Source organism: Haplochromis burtoni, unplaced genomic scaffold, assembly GCF_018398535.1.
Source record: "Haplochromis burtoni strain Fernald_Lab_line unplaced genomic scaffold, NCSU_Asbu1 Contig_101, whole genome shotgun sequence".
Lineage (NCBI taxonomy): Eukaryota > Metazoa > Chordata > Actinopteri > Cichliformes > Cichlidae > Haplochromis > Haplochromis burtoni.
The window spans coordinates 1,078,337-1,098,723 of record NW_024582462.1 but is presented as its reverse complement, the minus strand read 5'-3'; the positions used below and the strand labels follow the sequence as shown (position 1 = coordinate 1,098,723).

General features: G+C 38.0%; 1 protein-coding gene across 1 annotated transcript in view; it reads right to left on the bottom strand.

The window, feature by feature from the left end:
- LOC102310872 (cadherin-18) overlaps window positions 1-19,298 on the bottom strand; it is a 182,092-nt gene extending 162,794 nt beyond the window's left edge. Inside the window, exon 1 of the mRNA XM_042223096.1 lies at window positions 18,989-19,298. The gene's annotated coding sequence lies outside the window, so the exon portion shown is untranslated. The remainder of the gene's footprint in view (window positions 1-18,988) is intronic.
- Between the last annotated feature and the right edge of the window lie 1,089 nt (window positions 19,299-20,387).

Genomic DNA, 20,387 nt, shown 5'->3' with positions numbered 1-20,387 from the left:
ACCTTCACTATTTTTACCTGGATGAAATTAAATTTCTGTCTTTTGAAGATCTGTATGGAATTTTTTCATCTTCCTGAATTCCTGGCAGTAGAAAGGTGACAGGAAATTAGAAAATGACAAAGATGGGGAATGATATGCTACAGAGGTTCCCAACCAGATGCAAACTGGGAAAATTTTGGCTGAAGGGTGAAGAGATCAAACGTGTAAGTATTCAGTTTTACTTCTTTATTATCATAGAGTGTATTAGTAATTTGAACAGTACATGTTTTAGCCAAGGTCTGAAAATCTAATAAATCTCAGCTTGTTTCTATTTGAACTTTTTGCAATTCTACATGAAAACAGTCATTCTGAGCTTTGGAAAGTTGAACACATGAGACAGCTGATTTAGGCACATTTTGGATAACTAGAAATTAAAATAGAACCTTAGAAGGTGTGCCCTACACTACCCACACTACATACTTACAGTAACATTCACAGATGAAAAACTGCAAGCACTTGCAAGTGGTTACTCTAAAGTGGTAATAAAAACAAAATATGCACATTTAATGGGAGACAGACCGCTACCATCACAGCTCATAATAACCATTCCGTGGATGGTCAGTAATGACACTTGATATGAGAATACACAACATCCTGTTGAGAATAATCCATTACACACCACAAATGACTTTCAGGTATACCATTTGTCTCTACAACTGGGATTGCAGATGCAGACTTTAAGGGGGAGGGTCAAGAAGTCATTACTATGATAATGCAATGCAAAGACCGGAGGCAAGGAGCCAACAATTGATCTTGAAATTGGCATGCTGTCACCATGACTGGTCTCAACTCCATTGAGATAAACAAATGTGCAGCCTAAAAAAAGAACAATCAATCCTGCATCCTCGGGCTCCAAAGCTGGTAAAATGATTATTTTCCGTGACGTTATCAGATTAAAATGTAAGTACCTTAAAAATGCCAGGACTATTCAAGCTACAGTGAGGTTTTAAATTTGTAACTGTCAGTGCCTGAGTACTGGGATGAGACAATATCATGATCGCTGAAAAATACAAACCATAATGTATTCATTTTATTTAAGGTCAAGTTGGATGGAATTTACAACAGCACACAATAAAACCTGTATTATTTGTTCTATGCTTATTTATGGTTAGTTTGTGGTGATCACAGATTTTTTTTTCTACGATTTGTCTGATATCAAACCGTTTCAAGGTCAGAGTGATGGGGCTGCATCTCGAGAGATAGAACATGAATTCAAAGTAGACAATTGGATCTAAATAAACTGGTTCTTGGATTAGAATGAATGGTGCCGTGTTCTGGTTTCCCTTCTATGACTACCCATTGCTGTTGCTCTTTGACTTTGGTAATAACAACCGATTTACTGTTTTTGTCTTTGACAAGAGCCTTTACAGCTGTCACAAAAGTCATATTTAATCCATCCACCCAACAGTTAAATATTTTTAGAATCCCAGAATTGACCACAACGATTAGGTTTTGCCACTCTTAGCAAACAAGTGCAGGGTGAACACTCAAGCATTTAAAGCCCATTTCATTTAAAGGAATATCCAACAAATGTTGTCTACAGAAGACATCGGGGACAAGACTGCAGATACATACTGTACATAACATTGCTGAAGCTTATCCAATTAAGACATAACCTTTGCGCTCAGTGTGGAGGTCAGTGGAGAAGCGGCTACTGAGGGTTCACACAGTGCTGACTTAATCCCTGCATCAGATGTGCTGAATCTTAACTCACATTGCTACATAGTTGCATCATGTTGAAGAATAATGTCAGGTCACCGCTGTCTATTAGATTAGATTTAGGTTCTGGATTTCTACGTTTGCATAATACATTTAAAGAATTCAGCCAGTGCTCTTTACCAAATCAGCTGAGTCTAATAAGCTTGAATTTTTTCCTCATCAGTGATAAGCAAATAGTTAAATGGATATGGTTTGAATGCATTATTCCTCTTTTCTTAGGATAAATGATAGAAAAGTGCTTTATAATGAATGATAGCTGTTTGGGAGCTTGGGGATTGCATCCAGCAATCCACAGCTAGGAATAAATCAGGCATAAATATTATATCAACCGAATATGTGCTGTAAAGCATATACTCATTTGTTATGGGAGGATCTGGAATGGTGCAACACTTGGCTTTATTTCTTTCATTTGTTTAAGGCAAAGAAGTAACAAAAATACAGTGACCCTGATCTACAGGTGTAAACAAACAAGTCAAGTTGATGCAAATAAATTTTCTGCTAAGAGTTATTTTATTTATAACGAAAAATAACAGAATTACATCTTTAAAGCATGTGTAATGACTATAAAAACAAACAAACATGACAAAACATATCAAGAGCAAATGCCTAAATCTTTCTTCCAAAAAGGTTGCTGTAATCATTATTTGTATACTGTATACAACACAACCAGTTTTTTTTAACTTCTCTTGTTATTCTAATTAAACTGAATCTAATTGCACTCTTGCCTAACCTTTTATTTTTTGTGTTCAACAAACCAAACATGACCCACTGGCAAGTAATACACCGAGTCACTGCTTGAAACATTTCAATTTCTGTTGTCAACTTTTTCCCATTAAGGACTTTGTCTTGATGGAACTTAATCAGAAATTACTGACTTGGGTCAAAACCTGCCACCTTTAGTCATTTAATATGTCTGGGCATTGGACTCATTTATTGGCCGTGGCATGCAAAATTAAGGTAGCTCACAGGAAGGGTTTTGGTAAAAATGGAGATTCATTAAAGTTCATTCTAATGCCTCAAGGGAAATCAACAGTGATAGAGTCAAAGGGCTTTACCGTAATCCAGTCTGCCCAGATGTGAGTAATACAATCAGCAGTGCATTATGAGTAATAAAGTGGAGAATATTTAGGCTGCTCAAAGACTTGAGGGGGCAATCATTCAACAGGGAAATGATTCACATAGACAAAGACCCTCTGTCTCTGAGTCGTCATGCACATCCTGAAGTCCCTGAAGTCAAGCTTCAGTTTTACTCAGGTGGCTAAGTTGGATTTTGAAGTAACAACCACTTCACTGCATATATTTATGAATAATTTACCATCAATAATACGATTCTGTGTAATGGCTTTGATTAGTTAGATATGGTCAATGTAACATTCATGCAACTCTAGTATTAATAAAAAAAAAAAAGTTCATATACTTGTCACAGGCATTGGTCTGAGGCACAGACCGCTTCCAATGACTCCACTTTATGCCCAAATAATTAAAGTTTTGGTCATCAAATTCATTTTCCACCCCACGTCCCAAGACCTCAGAGGAATCGTTTCAGAGTGGGAAAATGCAGTATCAGCATTTAAAGGCAATGGCCGTGATTTATAATGTTTTGTCAAGATTTCACTTGGAAAGAAGCTATAAAGCTTCATTTAGTTTATTCTGCACTGTGCTCAGCACTTATTAAAAGGTTGGCTTTTTTATTATTATTAAGAACTTTTGCATTTTGTTATTTTACCAGTGGCAATGATTTGAGTTTCATTGTATTAATATTATTTTTGTAAAGGTTTAAATATGGGTTTCATAGATAATTATTAATTTAAGTGAATGCAGTGCTCAGTCTTGTGTAGTATTGTGCCTGTCAAGAGGTTTTTGCTTCATTAAGGCTAAGCTATCATTGAAAGGGTTTTTCAAGTGGATGCTGCTGTCTTTTATGTGAATTTAGGTTATTCTTTGTCATTCAGGAGTGGATTTAGCTTAGACAGAAGGGACTTATGAACTATTAGTTTGGAAGCCACTTTGGATTTGTGCTTGTTGTTTGTGTTGCTTATAATATCTGACACATTTCTGTGCAAAACATAGACCTGCTTAACATTCATTCATGTTAGTAAGGTATATAATGCACATAATCCACAGTATACAATGCACCATTTACAGTTTAGGTGAGTGACATTAAGATGTTACAATGCAATGTGGCATTATTTCTACTTGTACCACCCACCTAAACATTAATCTAGAACAAGTACCCGTACTCATAACAACACTTTCTGATTATAGAGGCTCACACTACAATGGGCCCACACTACAACAACAGCTTATTAGCAGCTTAAGGAACATGACATAGAGTCCAAGGTACTGGCAGAGCCTCCAAACTCCACAAATCTCAATCCATTAAGGGATTTACAAAAACAAACAAAATCCATTGAAGCCCCTCCCCACAACTCACAGGACCCAGAGGATCTGCTGTGAGAGTATTTTTGCCAGACACCACTGGACATCTCCAGATGCCCCATGTTGAAGCCAAAGGGTCAGAGTAAAGCAGAAGAAGGGACCAGTACATTATTAGGTAGCTGGTTTTAGTGTTGTTTCTGACTGGTGTAAATCCCAGTACAGCCCGTAGAATATGTTTTCTTTGTCCTACATCTGTCAAAGAAGAGACTTTTCTGTCAGCTGACATCCATAATTATTAAATTGTGACCAACAAAGATTCGACATCATTCCCTGACAGCATCGTTTGCTGTCATACATCAGTAGTTTCGGTGACTCTTTGATCAGTAAACCACCAATGTTGGTAGGCTTTTCCCCAAAGAAGTGCACAGGCTGCCAAACACATCAAGTCTTTTTAATTTTTTTAATTTTTTATTTATGACTGATTTCCTGGAGGCATGTGGAACTTGCAGATTTTCTTTAAAGTCCCACATGGTTGCAGAGGATGCCCCATGCACAGCGGCAGTTTTCTTATAGCTGGGAGTATTATTAGACCGGTATCAAGCTCTGAAAAGCAGCAAATCTTTTATGTTTGCTTCATGTCCTAAATGGCTCATATCCTAAATCATCACTACATTAAAACCAATAAATGAAGTATAATGAAGTATATGCTCTTTCTTTTCTTGGAATTATGAGATTTATTAAGCAAAGAGACTGAACTAGCACGTTTCAGTACCATGGATAGAGACAGATGAAGCAACTCTGATCAACACTTTCATTCACACACACACAGTGAGCAAGAGGGCTTTGAGTGTTTCAGCACCATGGGTGGATACACAGAGAAACTTGGTTTTGAATGTTTCATAACTGTGGACAGAAACAGAGGAAACAAGACTTGAGTGGTGCCCAAGTCAATTGCTAGATACAGAACACATGCCAGACGGGTTTTTGTTGTAGAGCTTCGGATTGGGGGGAACCCCCCCACTGCAACCCAATACAAACATGTAGCCCAGACGTAAAACAAAAAAAAGCATCAAAATTACCAGAGATTGCATGTTTAGACTGAAAGGTAAAGACTCCTTATATATATTTGTATATATGTGAGCATTTTACATATATTGAAATTAAGAGCTTTTAGCCAGTTTGATGCTTAATTTCAATCTTGCTGCAGGCTTGTGGGTTCAAATGAGAACAAAACAGACTAATTCAATTACAGATTGTACTGAACGGGAAAGCGCTCTGAGGTTAAAACACTTCTAAAATCTCCATCAATACACGATCTGAATCTTGATTGCCTGTTTCATATCACAGAGAAGCTGCTGAACAAATAATTCAAGGCAGCCTGGAGGGATTCATTGATGAAACCGCAAGACCCTCTGATATGTTGCATTTACCAAATGCTTTATGGAGTGTCTCTGCTTTTGAGCATCCAGACATTAAAAGCCTGACCATATGAAGCAAAGCTTGTGCTTCTATTTGTGTTTGCTTGTGCTTGTTAAGCAACTCTCTGATGACCCCCACCCCCACATGCCTCTATAATTAACCTAAAGATAATTCCTGTTACAAACACCACAGTGGCCCTCATTAGGGCTCTGTTGTCCATTAGATGCGACTTTTATGCATTTCTTGTTGCTCTCATTTCTTCCCACAGACAGGTGCAGAACACTATAAATTCCAAATTAAATTCAGTCCATAGGTTCTCATTTGAGCTTGTTTTTCTGTAAATGCCTTGTGCTAGACATGCAATCTGTCCTTAGTGTAGTGTAGGAAAAAGTTGAGAAAATATGCAAATAGCTTTTGATGAAGATAGGTTATAAAGAAAAAAATAAGGTTTTTCATTACTTTGCCTGAGTTCCTTATGTATTCACATTTCTGAGATATGTGATTTCTTATCTGCTGTTACCCTATAGCATGCAGCTGTTCACACAGTAGATCATAGCATGATTTAACAGGGTATCGTGAAAATCCTTTATGGTATATTACAATACTTTCATGTATACATTTTACATAATGAACATGTTTCCCCAAATGAACGTTAACACAGATATGATCAGACTATGATCATAGAGGTGGTTGCAGGCTTAACAGGCCATGTAATGTGATTAAAATAAACACACCATGGGAAAGATCGACTGGGAGTTCCTTTACATTAGAGCTACATGGGTTTTTTTTTCTTCGTTTCCACATCAGTGAGCTTCACATTACATATGTGAAGCACACAATGTGTTCAAATGTACCTATATGTAGAAATCAGTGGTGCATGGGGTATGATTTAACCACTGCATTACAGAGGGGGTCAAGTGCATGCGTGCACTGCTAAAAGGATGTTTAGTTGGACTTAAGCAGTTATATAAAACCTTTATTCAATGCAGAAATCATCTTGCATGATTTAAAAAAATATTCACTCATGAAAATAGCTTCTGTGCAATACATTTGATAAAGTGCTAATTGTCACAAATTTCTGTTCACTCAGCAGTTTGTCTGTTACAGTTTTTCGGTGATTGCTTATAGTACATTGTGCTGAAAAGGCATTTTTTGTTCACCAAAGCCATAAAGCTTTGTACGTGTTTAAAGTAACCATATATGCTACATTAACTCTGACTGGTGTGAATATGAATTCCATCATTTGAGCCTAGCTTTGATTTCACCTACACTTTTGTTCGGCAGGTTTAATCTGCTTTGTGAAAAACGTGACTCAGAGGATCACTGACTGAATCGAGCATGAACACGAGCTCAAGAATTAAACACCCCAGCACAATAATATTTATTAATCTGGTGAAGGTTTGCTGAATCTGCATTCTTGTTCTGAAGAATGATCCCGTTTCACAACATATACACTTTATTTCTCAGCCCTTTAGTAAAACGACATATTTCAACGACACTCAAGGCCACAGAGCATTTCCGCTGCAGTGCCTGGGGACGTGTTCTTTGCACAAAAGCATATGATTCACTCCTCCCAGTGCAAGGATTTAAGCCAGGGAACCCTTATCTTTTTAATCTTCAGTCTAAACACCCCCCAACTGTCTCGTCTGAGCCATTCAGCTGGGGGGCACTATTAGAATATTTTTGCTCAAGGCACTGAGATATTTCAAGGAAATAACAGCAGGGTACAGTGAAACTTTGGCATAGGAGTAAGGGTGAGACCACAGCTTGGAGCTTCACACTGAATGCATAGTGGCAGCAAACTTCCCCAGTGCCCCAGTGGCTCTGCGACATATAAACCTAATGCTGAGCTGTTGCAGTGGGAACCCTGGCAGCAGTACATGAGCTGCCAATCATTAAAGAAATGACTGAGTCTGCACGGAAATGGGTATGGAAGAAGTGACTCATTTCATTCCTCTGTGTCCTGGTTGCAGCACCTCAGGTGTACTGCGTGCTTTGAAGAATCGATTTGATACAGGAAAATGGTGTTTATATGGTTGATAAGGCATTTACAAAATGATCCCCCAAAAATCTATATTTCTAATAATTGTTTATAATCTAATCATTGACAAACGAAAGCAGCAGCAAAGCCTTGTTGCTTAAATGTCAATATAGTAAAATCTCTGTCCAACCTCTGTATGTTGAGTTGTTAGTTTTGTCCTTTTTTGCAAGATCATGAAAAAATATGCATGCCAGCATCAGATATCTCAAAAGACCGACATGTTTATTTTTTTTTTTTTTTTTTTTTAAGCTAAAATAGTCAGTCAAGGGCTTTGAGAGAAAGGGCTGCTGTTTGTCCATAAAAAGTGCAGCTGCACTTCAAGTAAATTTCAAAGGCAATATAGTACCAGTCTAAAGTTTTTTAAACTTCTATAACAAAGATTTTAAGGTTCCACAGTGCAAAAAATGACTGCAATATATCTCCAGGGTTTGATAAGGTTGTTGATCATTACCAGTGAGGCAGCCACTACTGAGCCAAGAACCCAGCTTTTCTCACTTTCAAAAATCTCTGTACTGTTGGAATGACCTCAGCAGTTCTCATATTTTCAGCTGCTCAGTGATGGATGGCAGTGCAGGAGCCACAAGAAATTTTGCTCTAAAGCCAAAAAAAGCAAATGGAAGATTATTAGACTACTTAGCATTTGATAGATTTCTTCTTCACTTGATGTTTCTGTTACCCCCCTCTAATTAATGTGACTTTAATATTTATGTCAGTTGCAGTTTGCCACGAACTGTGCTGTAAAAGCTTTTGATGCTGGTGAAATTCTGGTAGCGGTTGATCAATGACATACAAGCCTTCATGCCCCTGTCAATATCCATGCTCATTTATACTATAGACAAATAATATGACCCTGGTTTCCTCCTCAACAGTTCACTTGATATAGGATATAGTCACTTATTATAGCTTAATGAGTAAGTAAGTCGAAATGGCAACAACAACCTAGTTGATATTTATCAAAAAAAGGGCCAAATAAATCATCAAGGGAAATGTCACACGCAGCTGTAACCTTTTAGAGGGGCTAACCTTTGAGGTTTAGTGACACGATGGAGAATCATTTGGTGGAGGTGGAGTGTTGCTGAGTTGTAATGAGGGCCACTGTGGTATTTGTAGCACGAATTATCTTTAGGTTAATGATTTGGGAGCATCATCTAGTATCTCCTTAGCACACAAGTGCTGCAGAAACAAGGACAAACAAAACCACAAGCTCCAGCATATGCACAGGTTGTAATGCCTGACTGAACGCACAAACGCATGACAGGATTGGTAAATGCAAAGACTATCTTTTGGTTTCATCAGTGAATCCCTCCTGGCTCAGTGGATTCTTTTGATCTGCAGTTTCTTCACGATATGAGGCAGCGAGTGAAGACTCGGGTCCTGCATTGATGGGAATTTTAGAAGTGTTTTAAACCACAAAGCACTTTCCCACTCACTACAATTTGTAATTGAATTAGTCTTTTTTTTTTTCCTTCTTTGTTTTGAACCCACAAGCACAGAGCAAAATAGAAGCGTAGCTTCCTGCTGGCTGCAAACTCTTGATGCCGATTTAGGTAAACATCACCATAAATGTACATGTAATAATCCGCAGGAGTCTTTACCTTTTAGGTCAAACACATGACTGTAAACAATTCATCAGTGATATGTTTGGTCATCATCACACATCATTTCTGTAGCCTATGCATTTTGTGCAGCTTTGCCTGCATGATGAAACATCTTGCCCCAGGTTTAAGTCATAAAAGTGAAGCTGCTGGGCCAGAAAACCACATTTTCTGAGTAGGTAATCATGACCATTAATCATGCCGGCACACTTCTCTTTCCCATTGGCCAAAAAGAATAGGTCATGGCTAAAGACTGTACCTCCACACTGGAATACTCAACCCCCTCCTCCCTCATTTCACCTACTCAAGGCCATTTGTGCCACAGTCCCATGAAATACCTGATGGGTGGTTGTCAAAAAATAAATAATGAAATATTAAAAGCTATCTATATAAATATCACATCTTTCCTAGCATCCTAACATTTTTCAGTAACTGACAATAGCAGCTAATTTAATGCCCTATGTTAATAGATCTTGCTAAGAGGCTTAGCATATTGATTTTATGTGAGCTTATCTTTCAGCTGTCAGGAGATATCTCTTATGGTAAATCTATTTGGGATTTTTTTTCTGTTGCACTGAATCCTTTTTAAGAGTTAAAAATAGATCTATGGATATTTACCTTATAGACCTTTCTTGAATGTAATTTAGCTGGTTTGCAGAGGTTCCCCTAAATCCTTGAAGCAATAAAAATTAAAGCAAATCGCTCAACCTCAGTAAGATAAAAAGTGTGTTCTTGAGTGAAATCAGTTTTACTACTTTAAAAATGCAATGATTTGTTTGTTATGTCAATATCTTGAAATAAGGTAGGCCGCTCATCTAGTTTCAAGAGTCAAATCGATCTGCGAGAGCTCTTTACACAAGTTAAATTGCCTTAGCAGCAAGTGACATTCACTCCTTGTTGAGTAATGTTGCAAGACAAGACAAAGTGACTTGTTAAAATGAGCAGTTTTAACAAGTCACACAATCATTGCACGTCCGTTTCAATGGCCTTTGATGCGCTTAAATGTTGTCATTCCGTGTCACCCATTGAGATCTGACTCAGCTGAGGCCAGATTATGATTGTATTAGGTCACATGCATAATATGATTGCTGTTTGTTGCAAACTGCCATATTTTTGAGACAGAATAAGGTTTGTCATTTACCCTGTAGGTCCATTGAATTCTTAAACAAAGACTGTCAAAGCCTGTGACCTGATACATAGCAGCTTTATTGCTGTTGCTGAGAATATTGCTGTCATACTGTGCTGATACTGGATAACGACTTTTTTCACGTGGGGAAAATAACTCATAAAAGTAGTTATTAGACCTACCGCTAATTTAGAATCGGAAGCGATTAAAACTGAGATTTTATCTTGTCAGCGCAGCATTTGCAATGCCGACTGTGAAGGTAAAACCACCTAATGCTACAGAGGTCTATCATAGCAGCTTTTATGTCTCTGAGGCAAGGTTAAATATTACATGCTCAACCTCTTCATCTTTTTGGTATATTTAAAATAAATACTATATTTGTGTGCTTTCCAGTGAGTAGGTTTACCAAAGTCAATTCTGCAAGAATTTCACATGTTCTCCCATAATCTCCCATATTAGCCTCTCTTCACTGGCTCCTTGTTAAAACCAGATTGACTTTAATATCCTTCTCCTCACATACAAGCTCTTGTATAATCATGCCCCCATCATCAAATTTTGCAAAAACAAGGCATTGGTAGAGCTATAAGGCAGAAACATGATATATCTCAGCAGGTTGTGCAGTTTGCCTTTATGCAAATTTGAGGAAATCAGACACATTCGGTCTTAAGAAGAAAGTATGGAAAAAAGGCTGAGGTATACCAAATTATGCAAGGACTGGACTGAAAATCTGCAGCAGATTTTAAGACATGGTAAAAGCTTTGTCATAGGGATACCTTTCAGCCAATTGTGTTTTCAGTGGAATTAAAAGTACCGTGAGATTGAGATTCATCATGCAATATAATCTGGAATTACTATAAATCATGGATTGACCTTCCTAGAGCCTGGACCTTGAATTTATTGAAGCAGTGTGGGATTAACTTAACAGAGAATGGAACAAAGAGGCAGTTAACATACAAAGAAGAGCTTTTAATGGCCTCCAAGAAGTCTGGAGAACTAAGTTTGAAGATTACTTAAAAAAAACACTTTCGTATGAGAGTTGAGACTTTGTTGAAGATCAAAGGTGATCATACCAAATATTTACTTTTAAGATCATTAAAACTGTTCAAACTCTTTTATTGTGTCTATATGTATGTTTTCATGTTATAGACATAATATAAAGAACAGATAAATATAAAGAACAATGGCTATAGACTTTTGCACAGTATTGTATATGTAAGGTTGTCTTACATTTTTCATATGTTAACATGCTGCCATCATTGTAAAGGATGTAAAGGATCTCATAGAAGCATAAAATCCCAATAGAGCACTTCAGTGTCAGATTGCACTCTCTCTCCCATGGAACCAGCTCCCACTTAGGAGTTCTCAGAAATAGGTATCCTGTTAACTTTTAAGATTTGGCATAAAATTTTCCAATTTGATAGAGCTTATACTGTAATTAGGGCTGGATCTGGTGGCCCTGAACCACGTCTTCGTTATTCTGCTACAGGTTTCTGGGACACTTCCCATGATGCACCCAGAATGAGTATTTCTTATCCACTCCGATCGTTTCACTCACATGTCATGCATCAGTGAACAGATGGAATGTCATTAAATTTCTCCCACAGTCTGTGTTTTGTCCTTTCTCCATATCTGATCATCATTTTTCTCTTTCCCACCACCCCCCAGTTGGTTGTGGGTGATCACTGCCCCTCCCTGAGCCCAATTCTGCCAGAGTTTCTTCCTGAAAGATTTCCTTGCCACTGTCCCCAAGAGTTTGCTCTCAGGTAGTCGGCTGATTGTTGGAGTTTCTATCCAACACTATAAGGTCTTTATCTTTCAATACAAAAACTGCAACTGTTTTTGTGAATTAACCCTAAATTTTGGATAATAAATGACATTATTTTTATTGTGAAAGTTCCATTTGTCAAGATATTAATTGAAGTATTTTAGAGAGGGAAGGTTACAATAACTTCCTGCATTATTACAAACAGACCTTGTTTGTCATCATTTTATAATAATAAAGAAGTATTTACATTGATCCAACTTCTCAAGGATTTCATTAAAGTCTGATATTAGGCTTTGAAACCTGAGTCTATGTTAAAACCGTCACTTTGAGTGGAATCCCCACAGTGAATTGAAGCAGGCACTTAGATACTCCAAAAACAGAGCACAACTTTGACAGATTGGGCGCATCCACAAACGTATGCACCACAATGTTTGAATGTGTGTGTGTGTGTGTGTGTGTGTGTGTGTGTGTGTGTGTGTGTGTGTGTGTGTATTATTGTATGTGTGTGTGTGTGTGTGTGTGTGTGTGTGTGTGTGTGTGTGTGTGTGTGTGCGAGAGAAAGAGTGCGTGATGTTAATTACTTAAACTGGCTTGGATCAAATATATTGTCATCCTATTACGTTGACACACTCGAAACAACAACATTTGTCTTTCTCTGGTATGTATCATATATATATAGATATATCACTTTCTGGTTTTTGTTTGATTTTCTTTCCCTAACACAACAGTGGAGTTTGCTTTGAGCAATCTCTCTGCAGATCAGCTGTGGAAAAACTGGACCTTTTCAAAACAACATCCACTTCACTGGCCACATGAAGGTATTTCTGCCTCTTGAGGCATTAAACTGTGATTTTGATCTCCCATTTTTGAACCATTTTTGCTTTACTGCATTCCAGTTTTCTCTTAAATTTGTGAGAGAATAATTTTCATTTCAAAAAGAAAGAAAGAAAGAAATACTTTTCCTCTGTTCTTTGTTGATCAGTATCTTTGCAATATATTAACAACACCTGAACGTACAAGGAGATTAGTATGGACGCAGGGAAAAGATAGCAGACATTTGTATTTACCCACTGGACCCATTGATCAAAGTAAACACATGGCTTGTAGAATGAATGTGCCCCATGTGGAATGAATCACTGGGGATCAATGAAATGAGACCAAACAGGTTACAGCCTGTATCGCAACTAGGTCTCACTTTCTTGTCACATTCAGTAGGTTGGTTGGGAGTCCTTGGAGTCACATGTTAATGCACTTTATCATTTTGTGGAGGGCTATCATTGTAAAACGGGGCATTTTAATCCAAAAGACATTACTTCTTAATTCTATCTGAGTTGTCACACAGGGGACAACATTCCTAGCCTTCTTGGGAAAAGTGATACAAATAGTGTGAACAGATCTTTCAGTCCTTAAAAGGGACACATTTCTACATAAGTATTGTAGACATGTAGTAATTTAGGGAGGTATATGTAGAGCTATAAGCCAGAAACTTTATATATCTCACAATATTGTGAAGTTTGTCTTGAAAGTTGGGGAAATTGGAAAAATCCCTTCTTAAGAAGGGGAAGCACTGAAAAAAGGCTAAGGCATACCAAAGTATACAAGAACTGGACTAAAAAGCAGTGGCAGCAGATCTAAAGACATGGTGGAGACTGTCATAGGGATGCCTTTCAGCCAATGGTGTTGTCAAAATTAATGGAAACAAAAGTACTGTCAGATTTGGATTCACCATGCAATACAATCTGGAAATACTATTAGTCATTTGTTGGCCTCCCCAGAGCTCGGACCTCAACATTACTGAATCATCTCAACACAGAATGGAACCTATATTTATATTTAGATATTTGCGAATGTTTGGTACCTGTTGCAGATAGCACAGAAAGAATGTAATTCTACAGTGACACAAGTTTCTTTATTGTATTTATACACAACTTAAAGTTCATCCCAAAAGGCTGATTCGATTCATCTGGACATAGCGTTTTCAGTGGGAGGAACATTTCGTCACTCATCCAAGTGACTTCTTCGAAGTACAAATATACCGTTTATATGGTTTGGGAAACCTGCAGTCAGCTGAGACTGAAGTAGTCACTTGGATGAGTGACGAAATGTTCCTCCTGCTGAAAACGCTACGTCCAGATGAATAGAATCAACCTTTTGGGATTTACTTACCTGGATTTTTGAGCACGCATCAAGACAACTTTTAAAGTTTAAACCCAAACAATGTCTAGTTCAACATTTCAATCCTTATTTTCAGTGCTGCCTTGAAATTCTGAGCACTGTAATATGTTCCTGTGGACTTTTATTATACTGTAACCATATTGGTTGTCTATATGACAAGAAATAACCATTTCAAACAATTTGCTCTCAGTGTCTAATATTGCCTTGACCCATGTGGCACAGATGAAAAGAACACGTTATGCATATCTCACATATGCGATCCTATTTGGTGCCTTGGAAATGAGAATGTGTTGGTAAATAGTAAAGGTAAGTTTGCACGGCCAAAAATACAAAACGATACACAGAAGAAAAATAAGGTGAAGGTCATAAAGAACTGGAAAAGTTCCAGATGTGAAAAGTTTGTTATAAAACCAAATACCTTTGTTCTCATTGCTAAGCAGATAATTCTAGCTTCTAAAATAGAGACAAACAGATGTATGAATCACAGACGCTCAGCTGGTGAAGGTTTTTTTTTTAAACTAGAGGAAGCATCTCGGATTTGCCCAGAACTGTTGTTGCTTTGTTAGACCCCCTCTCAAACAGCTTTTCTATCTTTTCACTTCCAGCTGAGTAATGATGAAGAAATGCCATCAAAGTAATCTTTTAAAGGGCACTTCCCTAGACACACAAAGAGGATCTGGAGCCATGATGCTCCCCCAGGGACACATTCAAAAAAAAAAAAAAAAAAAAAAAAAAAAACTTTTAAAGTGAGCAAAACCTCAAAGGTGGAAAACATTTACAAAGCCGCTTACTTTCCTAACTTTGTTCTTTTCATTTTTCCCCTCAAAGTTCCAGCTTTATTAAATTGTCTTACTCTCTGCACTACATTTTGTCTTCTCCCCTCCATTACTTTGAATATAAAAGTTTTTATGTGAAATACTGAAACGCTTCTTTTTAATTGGTAAAATGCAAATAAAGAGAACGTTCTTTTGTTTCGTGCTCGCACAGAGTGAAGTTCCCTCTCGTATTCACAACTTCTTCACTCTTAAAGCAAGACAGTGATCAATCATCCATTTGCCTTTAACACTAGGCTTCTTAAAGTACAGCCACTTGGAGATTCATTTTCTTGATGGTTCGGAGTGTTATTTTCTAAAAGAGGCAGATGTCAGCTAGGGGTTAGAATAAAGGTTTGAGTTTCTTCTGAATGCAGTTTGACATGTCAGTAGAAAGACATTTTGGCAGCTTTTCCATCTGAAGGAAATCTATCGCGCACAGACTGAAGACAGACAAAGAAGGCAGAGCTTTATGATTGTATAGAGAAGATAAACATCAGCGTTGCCTACACTGCTGACTAAATATAGCTATTGCATCACTGAAAGTTAATGTTTATTTTTAAGCAGCAAATATAAAAATATGTTGCAGCCTTAAAATTGGAAGGATCTTTCAACCCTGTATTTCAAGCTATTTGAGAAGTGTAAAATTCTTGTTCTCATTTAAAGTTTCATGTCGTTCATGTCAAGCAGAGTTCAGTCTGTGGCATGAAAGTAATTTAGCACTGGCACCATTATACTTATTGTATTCCAGTATCAGGTAGCAGCTGGGTAATTCCACCTATCTGCTGGAGGCATTTTTAATCAACAGCTATACGGAAAGTGCAACAATGGAATCCTGTTAGCTCTGAAACCCAGATGCAGACCATCCGTTGCTAATAGCCCTATTCAAACAAGAGGAGCATTATGTTCATTATTAATGAATTATGCCTCAGCTTCTATGTTTCATGATTTCATTCGCATAATGAAATTTCCTGAACCTCTGCTGGGCTGTACACAATCATGCACAGTCACAATTTTATAATTGTTAATGTCTGATTAGGTAATGCAGCTCATGTCTTTTGACAATAAGACATATTTGTTCTATATATTGTATTAGTAATCCTCAAACAGTATCTATTTTACTGATCTGACATAAATTTAGTTCCCCCTTTGTTCGGCTGTATTGTATGGACTTCCTAAGACTGAGGCTATTTTGATAAATGTAAACACACAGTTTCATAACAGTGTCTGTGAATGTCTTTTGCGTTATATGTGGAAAATCTAAAGATGGCCACCAAAAGTTCAATAGTGCTCTGTTCACTAAGAGTAACTTTGGGTAAGTTGGTAGGAAAAATACATGAAATCAAGCATATGCTGACAGCTGAATAGATAACCTGACCTGAAGAGCAGACCAGAGTCTGCGCATGCCTACCAAGAAGAGGACAATTGATGCTTTATCAACTCTTCTTCTGCACAAAATGGATTGATCTTGAGCTGCCTAGAATGAGTCAGGGGAGCAAGTGATGCAGATATATGAAAAATATATAATAATAAAAGAACCCAGTACTGTAGCACAGATGTTACCATAGAAATCTAGCACGGTAAAAGCAGAATTGCCCTTATGATGCTGAAACTCTGACTTTAGGTTCAACACACTTTGCCAAGTCATTAATCTGTACGGCCCTCAGGAGTCCTGTCAGGAGCCAAGTTTTAAAAGGATACAGTTGACACAAGATGTCATTAATTAGAAAAATGTCAGCAGAACTTGTTCTAATGTTATCACACTACCAACAGGTGGGTTGCCTTTGTTTGTCTTGCTGTTGTTCCCCCCACCCCTATACAGTTTCATTTAAACTGCCTGATATCACGGCTGAACACGGTCACTGCGGAATCGCTGTAATCGAAAAAACAGGTTGATCGCAATCTCTTGTAGTCAATGCAATGACTTAGGGAGCGCCAGTGAACTCAAAATAGAAGAATTTGGTAAACATACTGCTCTTTATCATACTGCACACCCAATATAGATTTAAATAAATCTTGGTTTCTAATATGTTCATGCCGCAGCTATTGCTCCATTGAAAACAATATGGTTGTTCTATTTCTGGAAAATTAAGATTAATCACGATGTATAATTGCATTCAGGACTCATTCAAAAACAAAAAACTAAACAAAACGAGAAAAAACAAACACACCCGCAGGAATTTATATTGATATTCTATCAAAATTAAAATTAAGCCTCACAATCTACGAGGTACAACATTAGCTTTGACACCAGTGGCAGAAAGAGACAGCCAATCTGATATAAAACTGATGATGCTCTGTTTTTGATTCTTTTAACTACTACTAAATTTTTACGATACCATTTTAAGACAAATATAACTGTTCACATAAACTGTTTACCATTTCATTCATACATTTACAAAATACTGGATTTTTTTTTAAACCACGGTGCTGCTGGTGCCCCATTCAAATGAGAATCTTTAACAATGCTGTTAGCCAGAAGTGGAAAAACATGACCGCGTACGGCACACTAAGCCTTGACATGACAAATATCACAAAAAATAATAATAATAAAAAAATGAATCTGTTTGATGAGATAAAACCAACACTAGAAAGAGTCCAAATCAATTACGGTGAACAAGCGGTGAAATCTGCTTTCTCACGGGTTGTTTTACTCAGTAAACATCACTGTTGAGTGTTGAGGGTGTTGTCTTACTCGACTGAAAAAAAATCTCAACAGTATCACACTCGGAGCCAGACTCTTTGAAATCCAGCTGTGTTGACAATCTTGCGTCAGACTTCAGCTTCAGTGCACCTCAATACTTTCTCATGTAGGAGCACATCAACAGCCAGCCTCACTGAGATGTTACACATTCTTTGTCTGTTCCCTTTTGCTCTTTCCAGCAGCTTGTCTTACACCGGCTGCATTATAAAACAGAGAGTCAACATGAAATCAACTTAAAGCTATGCCACAGAGTATCAAATCAATTCCCTTCCCTCAGGCTGGGGTTGCATATCAACCTCTCGCCACATTTTGCTGTGTGTGTGTGTTTGTGTGTGTGTGTGTGTGTGTAGGTGTGTGTGTGTGTGTGTGTAGGTGTGTGTGTGTGTGTGAGAGTATAATAGAGAAGAATGCACTAAAAAAATCTGTCATGCAGTACAACAGTTAACTTCATAAAAATCTTTGTTTTTCACCCCCACCCCCGCCCTACCACCCCCCATTCTGAAGGAAAACAACCAGCAAGAAGGACAATAAGTAACTGAGTGCCTTCAGCAGCATATTTCAACACATTTATACAAAAGCTCCATTTTAAAAGTTAGAAACTCTGATGCATTTTTCCACAGTTCCTGTGATCAACAGTTGGTATATGCCAAGTCCCACTGAAGCAGGATGTACCATAAAATACCGAGAAGTGGGTTTCAGCCAGCAAGTGTGCTTCTGTTTGGCAAAGCAACACAGTGCAGTTTCCTTTGAGCTCCACCAAGAGTTCACTAACTGAATTCACATGTCTCAATATCTCAATGTTTCTCTTTATGAGTTGCTAAAGGAAGAGCTGCCTGCAGACTGTGGGAACCATGATTGCGTTTGGTTGTCTGTGGTGGGGTTTGGGATTAGTAACTTGCAAGGGGACATTAAACTTTATTGTATGCCATCAAGTAATGCTCCTGAAATGTCTAATGTAGCCCCCACCCCCGATGTGTTAAAGACCATTACATAGTTAGCTTTTGGCTGGTTTACTAAGCTACCATAGCAACAGTGTCACCAAATCCTTCCTGAAGAAAAAAAGATCTAATTGCTACTAAATGTGAATTAAACAATAAATTGGGAAGCGACTCATCCACAAGACTTTGAAAGATGCATTCAGCCAGCATACATTTCATACACCACAAACTCTGAAGCTTATAAAGGCAAAGCGCTTTGTTTTGCTCTCACCTTACCTGTGCAGCTTGAGTTCCAGATGGGCGGTTTACAGATGACTGATACTTCAGCTTGTGGATGGTGTACAGGAGGAAACACGTTTAGCAGCAGCAATAGCAGTCAGAGGAGAGGAAAGGAGAAGAAAAATAAGGGAGGAAGAGGAAGAAAGCGCAAATGCTGAATTATGGATGTGGAGGGGAGGTGGTGAGGAGGGGGGCGAGGGAGGGATTCCTCCGCCGCCTTTACTTCCCAGATCGCAAAGCGTGAATCATCTTCTGCATGGATCAAATGGCACAGTCCACTGAAGGGCTGGATCTGCGCAGTGAACAGAGCAGAGGGTATCTGCTGAGGCTGGAATGGGACGCAATGGGGGAGGCGGGGGAGGTGATGGTGGTGGTGATGTGTGTGTGTGTGTGTGTGTATAACAGGGGTGGGGGGTAGTTATGCTATATGAGAAACAGCCCAGCAGAGGAGTGTTACACGTAGTATGGAGAACCATTCGTCAGCTCAAATATGCAGCAGCTGTTAACTAGCTTCTCTCTCTTTCTTCCTCTCGCCTCACTTCACATTCAGAGTTCAGCTCGCCTCTGTTCACGCAGTTTATACTTCAGGTAATCAACCTGGGATTCTTTATGGCAACTGCCTTTCAAACAATATATGTTCTTTCTTAACCCAGACTTTCTAAATACCTTAGCTTGTTTCAACATAGTTCCAAACAACTTTCTTTAGCATCAGATTATATTCTACAAAAGGATGCGGTCCCTGAGCTTTTCCTCTTTGTTTTCTGTCTACACTATTTGCATCACACTGCAGTTTGTTTCTATTTATTTATTTATTTTGGCTATGAAAGGCAAAATTAAAAGAATATCTGGCTCCTGGGAAGCAAAATATAAAGAAATGAGAGGTATAATTTAAGTCTGTTTTATCTTGCAGCAAATTTACCAGACAGCATCTCCTCAACCCATTAGAATTTAAGAAAGTAACCCTCAAGTCCCTCACAGACTTTCTGTAGACGCATACTATAACATTTTAAATGTATAAATTATATAATGATACATTCTAAACAAGAGCCCTATGGTGATGTGTGTTCCCATGATCTATGAGTGGACAAACAGTAGAACATATACTGTTTTCCAGCAGTATCACGCGTAAATTCAAATTGATATGGTTTCCTTATAAATCTAGAATGTTCGATTTGTTCAGGAAGAGCTAGTTCATTAAACATCTAGCACATATGAACAACATTAACATATTCATTTATATCTGTCTCTCTGGCCACACAGCAAGTTTTGTACCCGCTAACTAATAAGTAAAAAGTCTGTCTGTACCGCAGCTAAATGCTCCACTAAGTTGGTCAGCTAACTTTATTCATTTGAGCTTTTTGAACTGGAAAGTCTATCCCTCATTAAACAACTTCAT